Here is a 14,352-nt window from a genome sequence, read left to right as displayed (position 1 = left end):
CTAGACCCATAAAACTTATGTAACCTTTCTAGTTACATAGGTATTTCATTTTCTGAACCCTGACTTGCCCAATGGCCCTATATGTTTTCTAAAAGAAGAGGATGCTCATTTTATCCCCCAAGGCTATTTCTCCCTCTTTATATAATTCCCATTGTTTTGTGTAACAAAAGGAGGCATGACAGTATTTCCAAAAGTTAGGGAAGGGATGCTTTACAAAATATGGCCTAGAGAACTCTTTTGAAACTTTTCTTTTATTCTACCCCAATAGCTTATATAGTATACATTTCTTGTAGGGTATTCAGTTTATATATATCAGATTCTCCATGGCCATGGCTTTTGCCAGATGAAGCACTTTTGATTTTGAGGCTGATGAAACACAGTGCTATTATTGGTCTGTGCATGGCATAGCCTGTCTCTCTCCTAGCAGAGTGTAGCAACATTTATCCAGGAATTTGTGAAATGTCACTTGGATCATGTTCGCAAGGTAAACTGTGCAAAAACCAGGATCTGTGCTGAGAATCTAGGTGGAATTGGACGTGACTGTCTTATTCCTACATCTTCTAGATGAAAAAAGTGATATTTATTAACAGAATATATGTGTCCTATATAGTTCCTTTGTAAGGAACTATTATCATTTAAAATACTCTGTGCTATACAATCATACTTATATTCTGTTTTCAGATGCACTTGCAGTCTTATCTCAGAGAATATTAAGAAAATGTAACCTGAACAACTGTTTATAATGAACAGTGTTATAATATATTGCACAGTAGCGTTTTCCTATATCCCTATGTAATATATTCTTAGTAGTGTTTTCATTCTTTGCATCAATATACTTTCAGGTAAGTATGTCTCATTAAAAAGCAACATGAGTAGCCCTAACCGGTTTGGCTCAGTGGATAGAGCATCAGCCTGAGGACTCAAGGGTCCCAGGTTTGATTCCGGTCAAGGGCATATACCTTGGTTGTGGGCACATGCCCAGTGGGGTTGTGCAGGAGCCAGCTGATCGATGTTTCTCTTTCATTGATGTTTCTAGCTCTCTATCCCTCTCCCTTCCTCTCTGTAAAAAATCAATAAAAAACAAACAAAAAAAGCAACATGCCTAGAAATGACAAATTATAACATTTTCTCACTGTGGGATTATTATATTTAAATATGCATATATTGTAGAGTTTGGTTTGCACATTGCTAGATATATGTGGTTTGCTACAATTCAGTTTAATGCATCTAACATATGTAAAGCACTGTAATAATGGGATGTGTAACTACAAATTAAACATGGTTCTTGTCTTATAAAAGGTACAAATAGGGGAGTTGGACATGAGTATCACAATATAAATAAATCGTGATATATGTAGCATGGTTGGAGTGTGTGAGTGTGTGTGGGGGTGCGCATGCATCTATGTGTGTATGATATATGTACATGTAGTAGGTGGAATATACAGTCATTTATTGCTGTCATTATTTAGTAAAAATATCATTTGGCCTTACACTTAAAATTTGGTTGATTTTGAAAGTTGCATGTGTGGAACAAAGCCATTAAAAGGTGGAAAACTTTAAAAGGCAAAAGTTGAGATGCAGTTTGTTGAGAATAGTCAGTAATCTGGTAGAGTTGTGGTTCTCAACCCTAACTGCATGCTACCTCACTTGCTTTAAAAAAAAAGTATGCCCAATGCCCTATCCTAGAGCAATTAAATCTACCACGATTCTAGTTAAAGCAACTGGAAAGTAGATGATACAGTATATTTGTGAAAATATACTAAATATTGTGTGGGGGAAACTCATATGAAAGCATACCAAGAAAGTTGGATAAAACATAGCAAATATCCTTATAAATGAACATTAGAACTTGCCAAAAAATGTAAATACCTAGGGGCTGAAATAAATGAAAACTTATCATTGTAACCAAGTGGTAATTTGTCACAGAAGTGAAGGTATCAAGTGAACAGTAGGATATTTGAGTATAAAATTTAGAGATGTGAAAATGTGAAAAAAGGAATATCTTAAAATTGCTATATGCTTTTTGCAAATATGTATTTTGAGTAAAGAAACGTAAAGGAATTATAAACATCAAAGGTATTCAGGATAATGATTATTTCTGGTGAGTCAGATGAGAAAGATACATGGCCTTCAAATGTATTTGGTAATTCATTGTCTTTGCTGAGTGGTTGATTTATAGGCATCCATTATATTTTCCTTTATATATCTATTACATATTTGAAATATTCCCCCCCCCCAAAAAAAAATGAAGAAAGAAACCTATTGATGTAATTATTCCAGAGAAAGAATGCTGGAGGTGGAGCAAATCTTTGCAGCAAGTTAAGTTTGGGGTGGGGAGTATCTGATATATGGGTAGAAGAGGAGTAAGAGAAGGAGAAGGTAGGAAAGTGCTGTAATACAGGAACAGGAAGGGAACATTTTTAACAAGAAAAAGAGAATAGCCCTAACTGGTTTGGCTCAGTGGATAGAGCATCAGCCTGTGGACTGAAGGGTCCCAGGTTCGATTCCGGTCAAGGGCATGTACCTTGGTTGTGGGCTCATCTCCAGTTGGGGGTGCACAGGAGGCAGCTGATCGATGTTTCTCTCTCATCGATGTTTCTAACTCTCTTATCCCTCTTCCTTCCTCCCTGTAAAAAAAAATCAATAAAATATATTAAAAAAAGAAAGAAAGAAAAAGAGAATAGTTGGTCAACAGTTTCAGATGCCATAGAGGAATCAAAAAGAAAATGACTGAGAAAAGATTATTGGACTTCTCTCAGAACGCTTTATTAGCAGACCTCTCTTGATAGCAGGTAATAGAAACTGAACTCAAACTAACATAAGAAAAAGAAAGCTTACAAAAGTCAAATGATGAACTGAAGAGAATAGACTTGGGAAGAGTAGTGATAACCAGAACCAGATATTCTAATATCTTTGATGTTTCTCTTTATCTCACATATCTTCCTCTCAGACTAGCTTTCTCCATGGTTGTGGATACTGGCCATGTGATAACAGAGCCATAATTATCTGGTGCCTTACAGCCTAGACACCAGAGAAGAAAGGGATTTCTCTTTCTCATTTTTAGTCTTCCCTTAATTTATATATACATATTTTCATCTACATGAATAATTGGCAGGAAATTTAGAAGTCATGCAAGATACAGGGCAGTTTCTGTGCTACACATGCAGTACATCTACTGTTCCTGGCTCTCATCCATTTCAGTGTCAATCACTGTGGTACTCAGAAGTGCCCCCATTTATTTCCAAAATACATATCTAGGCAGTATGTATTCTTTGAGAATCTCTGATACAGGAGAAAAGCAGAGAAACAAGTTCCATTAATAAAAATAAAAAGAACTCTAGACTACTTTTTTCCTAAAGATCTATATGAATCACATAGTACAACTAACTGAGATTCAGATAGTTTACTGAGTGGCTACTCTGTTATGTCAAACCTTGAAAGAATGTGATAAACAGAAGATATTAATTCAAAATAGAAAATGAAGTGAGGGACAATGGAAGAAGTTCCTATGTGAAATTTTTGTGTTATAAAAGGAACTTTTAAAAATGAAACATGAAAAATATAAATCTCTTATTTTTTAAAAGAATTTTTTACTCTATGCCATGAAAGGTAATTTTTTTAGTAATTTTCACATACTTTAGTTTTTAATGACAAGAATCCCATTTTTAAAGTGATATCAAAAACTTATTTTATCAGATTCAAACACTGCAAAAACTATTCTTTTAAAGAAATTTTCATTTTTTATTCTCTTGAAATGAACACAGGAAATAGAGACAAATATTATTGAGTTGTTTCCCTTGAGAATTTTAGTAGGGTATATTTATAAATTTAATCAAAATCATATGAAGATTTAGTAATGCCGCTGTTAAATTTGTAATGAGTTGTAGGATTTTTAAAATCCCCCAACTGGGTTTCATCCAAGTAATTTGTTTGCAGAGCTTAGATGTATTACATCTGAGGAAAGACAGTTAACTATTGACCCTATCAGTAAAATATTTCAATTTCTAAATATTAACATGCTATTTATATTTAGAGCATACTTATCAATGTATGTCATTTTACTACTTTTAATATACTGGTATAAAGTTGGAGCTAGAAATTACAATCCTAAGCCTTTGGGTTTATTATCTCAAAAGTTGAATATTTTATATTAGCATGATATTACATTATCCTTATGAATTGATTCCAGTATAATTTAAATAAATTTAATGTTCACATACATGCTCTTTAGAGGCATATTTATTGAAAATGCTTTATCTTATAAAATATGAATTACAGAAATATATCATGGTCTCACATAAAGTTTTAGAAGTCAAAAATTATTTTAAAGAATATCAATATCTTTTGAAGTCTATATATGAATTAAGTATTATGACCAATTTTTAATTGTGTAGACTCTCACTTCCATTTAGTAATAATACTGTATGTGAGCATTAGTTTCCTCAGGCCAGTCCATAAAGACCTTTTTGTGCAATAAAATACAGTACAATAAGAAGCAGTATCATCCCAGGAGGATGGAAAAACAATCAAATAAAAGTATTGAAATCTGTTGCTTAGGAAAACCAAGTTTAATTAGAAGAGGATGAGACAGACTTCCTGACACTTCTGCAGATATTCTATAGTTTGATAGTCTTTGTTCCTGATAACTCAATCATTCTCTATAACTTCACTTGAAATATTATGGCTGTTTTTTACTTAGATACAGTATTACCATCACACTGAAACACCAAGTAATATTTTTTGATGATTTGGCGAGTTTACTTACTTACTTATTTTATTTATTTATTTATTTATTTATTTATCTTTTATCTTCATTGTTTGAGTATTTTAATTGGGGTGGAAGTTTTCTTTTTGCTCCCACAAAACTAAAGTTACTGAGAAAAATATTGACAAAGGGATTGGGTAGAATAGAATTTAAAAGGATATGTGTATACAATACGTATGAATAGTAGATATTTCTATATGATTAGCTGAGTTTATATAAAGTAGGGGAAGGAGAGTGAAAAAGAGGGCTTTAAAAAGACATTGCTCAGTTTATCCTTTGAGACATCAGATGTCACTGCTGTCCTCTTTCATTCCTATTTATGAAGGGACTCAAATGGGAAGGCGTTGCAACTTGATAGTCATTAAGAAGAATGCCGTATGTAGATCAAATGTCTAAGAGGGCAAAAATTGAACTGATACTATTACCATATAACATTGAGAAATTCTTATGCTAGTAATGATGATGAATTATTCTGAATATACTTTTGGTTCCGAATGTCTGTATCTATATATATATTTGGTATCTAAATTTCACAGATACTTTTATTTTTGTTAACTAAAATAGAGAATTTGAAATAACAAACCTGCAACTCAGCTCTTGTTGCTATGAATATATCATATGTTTTTTCATGAATACTTGAAAGACAGTTGTATTAGTTAATTTTTCAAACTTCGCATATATGTTTACTGATCCTTTTCCCATAGTTGTGTGGATAGAAGTTTAAGTGATGTGGTTTAATTTCAGTTCAGTTAATATTCATTAATTTAGTTATTCAGATTATTTAGAAGCACACTATATTGCTAGTATCACAGATTAATACTTATTATAAATGCCTATAACAGGGGTCCTCAAACTACGGCCCACGGGCCACATGCAAATACAAATATTGTATTTGTTCCCGTTTTGTTTTTTTACTTCAAAATAAGATATGTGCAGTGTGCATAGGAATTTGTTCATAGTTTTTTTTTTAAATTATAGTCCGTCCCTCCAACGGTGTGAGGGACAGTGAACTGGCCCCCTGTTTAAAAAGTTTGAGGACCCCTGGCCTATAATGTCAAAACTATTAAAACAAATTAAAAAATACATCTTAAATGTTTTCAGTATCTGGGTTGTTTTGATAATTTAAAGTATTAGTAAACTTTAAAAAATAATTTGATCCTTGAAATAACAGTGATTTTCACTTTGAGAAATCATAGTCAAACATATTGACAAAATAATTATTTAATAGGGCATTACCTAGAACTTACATGACAAAGTATAGGGGCATTGAATTAATTTTACTTCTTGTAAATGTTACTGAGAGTAGCACTTCTCTCTCTTATCCAATGCAGATATCCATATTTCTCTGACAGAATCTAATTTGAACACATCAAGACAGATTGGCATCTTCAGTACCATAAAAAAACTGCTTTGTTAATTGCTAACCATATTTAGTATGACCTTATAACAAAGTAGCACGATAAGTGTCAAGCTTTGTCTTTAATGTGCACATTGGAGCTGGGTTCATCTGTACTAGACAACTGCACTTCATGAATAGAGGGTTTTTTTCTTGATAGGCAATTAGCAGTAATTAGGAGATTCACCTCAATAAGATGTCAACATGAGATTGTTTTAAAAAGTTGAATGTCAGTGACTTATAAAGAAAGTTCTTCTGACACATAGGTATGGCATATGAAACATGAAATGTTAATTTAACTTTTCTGCTTATTATTCATGCGCAATATTATTTTGTCATTCAGACACTATACTGACAGAGTGTAAAGGGTGTTAAAATAGTGCTGCTAGAATAAAAAGAGGATTAATCTACCAATGGCCAATTAGCCAAAGGGTACTTAATGGTCTCTAAAGGCTACTGAAGTCTAACTACTAGCAAAAGCATTGGTAAAAAGTCCTCTATCTTACCTTCATTTGCTTGACATTTTGTGAAACATCTTGTAGGCTTTTAATAACTGCATTTGTCAGAAAATGGTTTATAAATGGGTGATGTAGTAACTCAGTATATTTTTCATAAGAAATTTTGTTATATAAATAACCTCATCTCTGCCTAAGATCTTTGTTCTTTTCCTCTTTTTGGTTGGTGGTTTAAAATTTTAATTTCTTTTCTGGAAGATCTCAAGTATAATAACAAAGGAAAACTCATGTTTTAAGTATAAAACACTTGTTACTAATTTGAAAGAGTTATTAATCTGAGCCATTTATTTTTGTAGATAAGTACTTGTATGGAAAATATTCTCCTAGCAACCTAGAAACCCATGTAATTTTCTTTTGTATCTCATATAATGTTTTAATTAAGTGACTATGCTTTTAGTCTTTTTTATGTACAATGCACAGAATTTTATTTCTCTTAGTTTTGTTCCTTTAAAAAGAATAATTTCCCAATGAAAGAATATTGATTCTATTCACAGAGGGAGAAAGATCATTAAGATTATGGTGACTTTCTAGGAGATTCTTGCCCATAGGATTTACATAGATATTGTTCAAACACAATTTTCTCTCAGTCTCTTTTGCTTTGATTCTGGTAACAAAATTATATTATAAATTTTTAAAATCACAATAATAAGATTTTTAAATTGCTGCTTCTAGCCGTAGCTGATTTGGCTCAATAGATAGAGCATTGGCCTGTGGACTGAAGGGTGTCCCAGGTTGATCCCCAGTAGGGGGTGTGCAGGAGGCAGCCGATCAGTGATTCTCTTTCATCATTGGTGTTTCTATCTTCCTTGTCCTCTTCCTTTCTCTATGAAATTAAAAAGAAAATAAAATTGCTGCTTATACTCAAGTATGATCCAGAATAATCTTATTGTGAGATATAAATGAATTTATTTATTTATTTACCATGAAATGCCTTCATTTAATATTCTCAGTCATATGCAGAATTCAAGATTAAAGATTTTGGTAAAAAATTGGAAACATTATTTCCAATTAATGATTGCTTTCCCTACTTTGACTGTCAAGGCCTTTGGGTTTCAAAAGAGGAAAGAAAAACAACCGACTCCAACATTCTTATAGATGGGAACTGACCCTCATTTTTTACTCTGGTTACTTATTGACCTTTTTCAACATTTGACATCTAACTTTTGCCCCAGTTTGGACTAGAAATAATCCTTCTGCCACTAACGATTTCCCCTGTAGACTTCCCAGAGACCCAGCTCCTGTGACCCTGACATTCAACCTCACACTTAGATGGATTTTTTAGAATTTCCATGTGTCTACTTTTCAGACCCCACTGTCCTAACTAAAAATGCTTTCCAAATTTTTAAATGGCTCATTACATTGTTTCTAATCCAGTGGTAAGAAAACATGGGGAGAAGAACAGTGTCTTTCAAAGCTATAGTGTGGCGACTGTTCAGAAAAATGTTAGGTCAGAATCTGCCTCTTATTAGAAGTGAAGAGCTATACCACATCCTATTCCTTTCCCTTGGAACACTGCTCCTAAACTAGTTGAATACTCAAAGCATTTTCATTACATGTGTCACTACTACCAGCATGTTCTTGAATAGGCAGATATTGAGTATTTTCTTCTTTGGAGACATCAAGATCTGAGAGTATCTAAAATCACAGTGTGCAGTGTGATTAGGAAAATGGAACAATTTTTAATTTTTTAAGCCCTTTACTTTTCACAAAAACCTTTTATTTCTTTTACTTCTTTTCACTTGCACTGTAGAAGAAAATGTTTTTTCATGGGCCTTGTTTGATTTTTTCTGATAATTCATTCTTGAACATTAAAATGTTTACCAAGCCTGGAGAAGAGATCCTTGATCTCCTCAGGACTGCCCTCAGTTTGCTGGTGATCCTTTCCCTTTGGAAAGCTTAGGAGTGGTTGCTGTAGCTGTGGTCTTTAATGTTCTATCTAGCATGCATCGAGGAGACATTTGACAAAAGAAATCAAGAGGGATGCATGGAAGGAAACTGGCTATAACAAGCACTTACCAGACAAATGTTAAAGGCAGCAGCAGTTCCCTTAGTCTCTGTTTTATTTCTTTATATATTTCTAGGTTATAGACTGGTAGCTACCTAAAGGTAAGAATAACTTTAGTGTTTACCATTGAAAGCATAGAGTTAGTACCGTTCCTACTACATAGTATGTATAAAAAGAATGAATGGATAAGGCTGGTTGAAGGGGTAGTAGGGGGGAGAAATAGGAGACATCTGTAATACTGTCAACAATAAGAAATAAAGGAAGTGGCTGGAAAATAAAAAAAAAGAATGAATGATAGATATTGAGCCAGTTTCTGAATCTAGATATTCTATATCAAAATCTTTCAGAAAATGTTAAGTTGGGGTCCAGAAAAAAAAATTATGAATGAACTCCCACACAAGAGAAAAAGGGAGCGATGTCAAGGGAGTTTCACTTATCTACCTTGTTCATGGGATTCCATAATTAACAGTTGAAAGCAGCAAAAGGAAGCTTCTGGCTATAGGAGTTTTGCTTGGCAATTAAACTACAAAGTGCAGATCTCATAGAGGCAATTTATTTCTAGCATAGAAAATGGAACAATTTTTAAAAAGCAATTGAAGAATCCCAGCCAGTATGGATCAGTGATTGAGTATTGACCTATGAACCAGGAGGTTTGGCGTTTTTTTTTTTGTTGTTGTTTTAAATATATTTTATTGATTTTTTACAGAGAGGAAGGGAGAGGGATAGAGAGTTAGAAACATTGATGAGAGAGAAACATCGATCAGCTGCCTCCTGCACACTCCTTACTGGAGATGTGCCCACAACCAAGATACATGCCCTTGACAGGAATCGAACCTGGGACCCTTGATTCCACAGGCTGATGCTCTATCCACTGAGCCAAACCGATTAGGGCTGAACTAGGAGGTTTTAATGACCAGGTTCCATTCTTGGACAGGGCTCAATCCCCAGTGTGGGGCGTGCAGGGGGGCAGCTGATGAGTGATTCTCTCTCATCATTGATGTTTCTCTCCCTCTCCCTCTCCCTTCCTCTATTAAATCAATAAAAATATATTTTTTAAAAAAGCAATTGAAGAAATAAAATTAACACAAAATTATGGATAAGGAATAGAAAACTAAATCAGAGTGAGGATATTATATATACAATATACTATGGAGTTTAGAATACTTGCTCAAGGTGGGGCAGGGTGACAAAAGGGAACAGGGAATAGGTTCAAGAAAAGGGTTGATTTTTTTTTAAAAAAATTGGGATTCACTTGTTTTCCATGCATAACAAATTACCACAAATTTATCAGCTTAGAAATAACATACACACTCATTACCTCACAGTTTCTGAGGGTCAGGAATCTGGCACAGCTTAGTGTGTCCCTTGCTTAGAGTATTGCAAGGATGCAATCAGAGTGTCAGCCAGACTGCTTTCCTTCCTGGAGCTTAGGCTTTTCTTCCAAGCTCAAGTGTTTGTTGGAAAAATTCAGTTCCTGTGGTTCCAAGACTGAGGTCCCAATTTTATTTTTTTTAAATCCTCACCTTTTGGTGCACGGGACCATGCTTCAACCAACTAAGCCACCCGGCCAGGATGGTCCCTGTTTTCTTGATTGCTGCTGGTCAAGGATCATTATTAGCTCTCCAGGCCTCCCTTAGATCCTTGACTTATAGTCCCCTACAACATTGCCAAGTTACTTCTTCAAAATCAATAGGAGAATCTCTCTGACTGGGGAGGGCCCCTGGCCTTCTTTTATAGGGCTCACCTGATTAGGTTAGGACCAGCCAGGATAATCTTGCTTTTGAGGAAATTAAAGTCATATTAAGGGCCATAATTTACATCTACAGAATTCTTTTTGTATATGACATAATTCAAATAATGTAATCATTGGAGCGATAGCCCATCATATCCATGGGTCCCACCCACATACGAGGGGAGAAAATTGTACAAGAGCATAGATTATTGGGGATCATCAGAGAATTCTTTCAACCATCTTTGCCCTATTACAGAAGGAATCTTTTGCTTTGCCCATTACTGAAGAATGGATTCTCCAACATGTACTTGTTTCTTACAGTTGCTTAGAGAGTTCTTTCCTGTTCAGAGATTAATGCTTCTTCAATGTTATATTTAAATAAATAATAACTAATGTCTAGTTTTAAACTTTTATAGTGTTAAGCTCTATTTTATAACCTTTGGTTAGAATATTGAATACATGTAAATCAATACAAATCTCAGGACTTATTGAAGTCAACTTTTAAATTGGAATAGACTTAAAAGATTATGGAGGGCTTGTACTGCAGAGATATAGAGTAACACACATTTGCCTTCAATAAACTTGTAGTCCAGTAGTGATCTTAAATGAAGATCAAACAAATAACTCGTAACTTAAGACAAAGTAAGATTTCTGCCATGAGAAATGATAGGATTATCATCCTATATAATAAGAGAGGAATATGCTAATTAGCCATTGCTCTGAGGCATAAAGACCAAGTGTGTTGTGACCAGATCACGGGTCTGCAGGAGGGTGGGCCAGCAAGGTACAAGCAGGCTGTGGAGAGCTACAGGAGTGGGCAGGGCAGCAAGCTATGAGGGCGGGAGCGGGGAGGGGGACTGGGGGAGCTACAGGAGGACGGCAGCGACCAACTGGCTACAAGCAGGCAGCAGAGAGGTACATGACGGGGCAGGGCAGCAAGCAAGCCGGAGGCAGAGAGCTTTAGGAGAAGGCAGGGCAACAAGGTATGAGGGGAAGGTGGGGGGAGCTACAGGAGGGCGGGGCAGTGGGCAGAGAGCTACTGGCGCATGGATTCGTGCTTAGGGCTACTAGTACATATATAAGAAAGCTTTTTGTTAATCCAGGTCCTTGGCCTTTAAAACATTCCTCATACTACATGGTTGCATTTACCACAAGATAATAATGCTAACAATAATGCTGTGTGCTTAACACTTACCCAGTGCTATCATTGATATTTAAGAAAACTCTGCCCTCCAAATTACCTTTGCTAGGTAAGCAGCAGCATCTGTTTTCCATGAGGACAGAAAGTGAAATGCCCGCTTGCCCACATCACTCAGCTGGTAAGCAGTAGACCCCAGAGTAGACCTCAGAGATGATGAGTCTTCCTTGTGTTTTCTTATCATTTATGGTTTTAATATAATTTGACAAATATTTATTTTTAAATCTTTGATGGTAGAAAGAAATGCAATAATGTAGAAATAAGAAACATGCTCCTGATTTTAAAAATGACTACTAGTAATCTCAATTTATTGGTAGATTTTACAGCAAATATCTTTCTAACAGAATTGCCACAGAAGTAGTTTCACATGCCAAACCAAGAGTATTGGTAAGCAAAGAAGGTTTTATTTGTACTTCTTGTCTCATCTATAGTGTTTCTCAAATAAGAAATAGAATGCTTAGACTAAGAGAAGTAACAGAGCCATAATTATCTGTCCAGAATTCTAAGAGATAATCAAAAGGTTCCAGATTGATGTCCTGTTTTCTCTATTTTGACAAGAGCTCTTATTTCAAGGCATAAATAACTAATATTAGAAATATATTTTAAATGGTGCAGATTTTAAATATTGTTTAAGCAAAACATGATTTACATTTTAATATATTCCAAGTTATTGGGTTTATTGTCTCCAAATTTCAGTATTTCTTAATTTTTATATTGTTAAATTAAAATTAAAATCTACATATATGTGTCTTTTAGAGAAAACATTTATTGGCTTGGTTTCTCCTCAATGAAGGATATATTTACAGTGTCTGGATCTGCCACTGTGGAAGGAATAGACAGAAATCGAATGGCATACACATTTGACAAATGAAAGAAGCTGCCGGGTCTGTTCATAGGAAGTAAAGAGCCTCATCAAAGTTTAGTTTCCTGAGTTGCCTGAGACCACCTAGAATTGTAGCCATGAATTATGTCTCACCAAATTAAAACCTCAAAAGTCCAGTTTAGATGCAGAGCATTTACTTCCAGGATTGATGTGTTCCAATGCACGCTACTTAAGTAAAAGCTAATGATATGTCATGGCTAATAAAAGTGTATTTTAATTTATATAGTGATAAACTAATGAATTATAAATACCCACTGAAATTAATTTTTGTCTTTTCAGTACCATCTGTGCCGCAAATAGGAAGACTTGAATATTTGAAACCATTCTTTTGGTTCTTACTATATAGAAAGCATTGTTTGTAGATACTATAGGGAATACACAGGTGAACAAAGTCACAGTCCTCTCGCATTGATTTACTGGGGCTCCAGGTTGAGAAATAGGCACATTGCTATGGGAGCTAAGAAAATGGGGAAGCTGCTTTGTTGAGGAAAAAGAATAAAGTATACGGGATTTTCATAAAGGAGGAAATAATAAGTTGCTCTTTAAGCATGAGAGTGAATTCAGCAGAAGGAAACTGCATGTGTAGAGTCCTTGATGGAGAAATGGCAGACATGTTTGGGGAATGGTAGGCAAGTTTGACTGCAGGTGCTGTCTGACTGAAACATGAACTGAAGGTAAATCTTAGAGAGCCTAGTATAACCACAAACATCCCAGCTTTATTCTACATAGGTGCAGAACCTTGAAGGGTTTTTGAATAAGGGAATACAGGTCAGTGATGTTTTAGGAAATAAGTTGCAGGGAGGAGTGTTATTACAGTACTCCCAGTGGAGAGTCTTCATTAAAAAGTGGCAATAGGGCCAAGACCGGTTTGGCTCAGTGGATAGAGCGTTGGCCTGCGGACTGAAAGGTCCCAGGTTTGATTCTGGTCAAGGGCATGTACCTTGGTTGCGGGCACATCCCCAGTGGGAGGTGTGCAGGAGGCAGCTGGTCGATGTTTCTCTCTCATCGATGTTTCTCTCTCATCGATGTTTCTGACTCTATCTCTCTCCCTTCCTTTCTGTAAAAAATAAATAAAAATATATTTTTAAAAATTTTTTTAAAAAAGTGGCAACAGGGAATGAATATGAGAAACATTACATAACTTGTAGAACCTGACAATTGATTGGACATAGAAAATCAATAAATAGGGCGGGAGATAGATACAAGCTTGGATGGTAACCAGTAAGATTTTCAGTTTTAGGGAAATTATGAGTTTGCTTTAAGATATTAATTATTAGGTACCTTTGGGAAAACTCATGAATGAATCTTTCCTGAGATTCCATAGAATCATACTTTTAGATCATAAGTTAAAATATAACCAAAGAAATTGGTTTTTTAGCAAGCATACTTTTTTTCATGAAAACCTAGTATAATATCAAATATATCAAGCCCTAGTTTTAAATCAATCATCTGATATACTCATATTTAACAGTATACACATGCATACATAGGTAAATATGCAATTATAGATTTATTTGTATAGTTTCTAGAAGTTGTTTTTAAATATAGTGTTAATACTTGTTATTAAGTCTTATATTACTCTGCACGTTAGCTACATCTTTTGCTGTTTCTAATTAGAATTCTTAACAAAGACAGATTTCCCCCCTCTGAGAGGTTTCAGTACCATTTTGTCTAATTGTTCCTTATGCTAAACTACCATATTACAAGCTTCTTTGGAATAATAAAATAGTAGTGCAGTTATCCTCTTCAGGAGCTCTGGGTTGCTATGCCTTTACAGCTTGGTGGCATTCTGCTGACTACAGATTGGTGTGAGCAGGGATAACATTAAGACAGTTTCTTCTACACGGTTTCATAAAAA

General features: G+C 34.8%; 1 protein-coding gene across 1 annotated transcript in view; it reads left to right on the top strand.

Annotated features, from left to right (window-relative positions):
• CNTLN (centlein) overlaps positions 1–14,352 on the top strand; it is a 262,892-nt gene that overhangs the window by 199,783 nt on the left and 48,757 nt on the right. The window lies entirely within an intron of this gene.

This window comes from Myotis nattereri (assembly GCF_964212035.1).
Source record: "Myotis nattereri genome assembly, chromosome: 12".
Taxonomy (NCBI): domain Eukaryota; kingdom Metazoa; phylum Chordata; class Mammalia; order Chiroptera; family Vespertilionidae; genus Myotis; species Myotis nattereri.
This window is presented reverse-complemented; position numbering and strand designations above follow the sequence as displayed.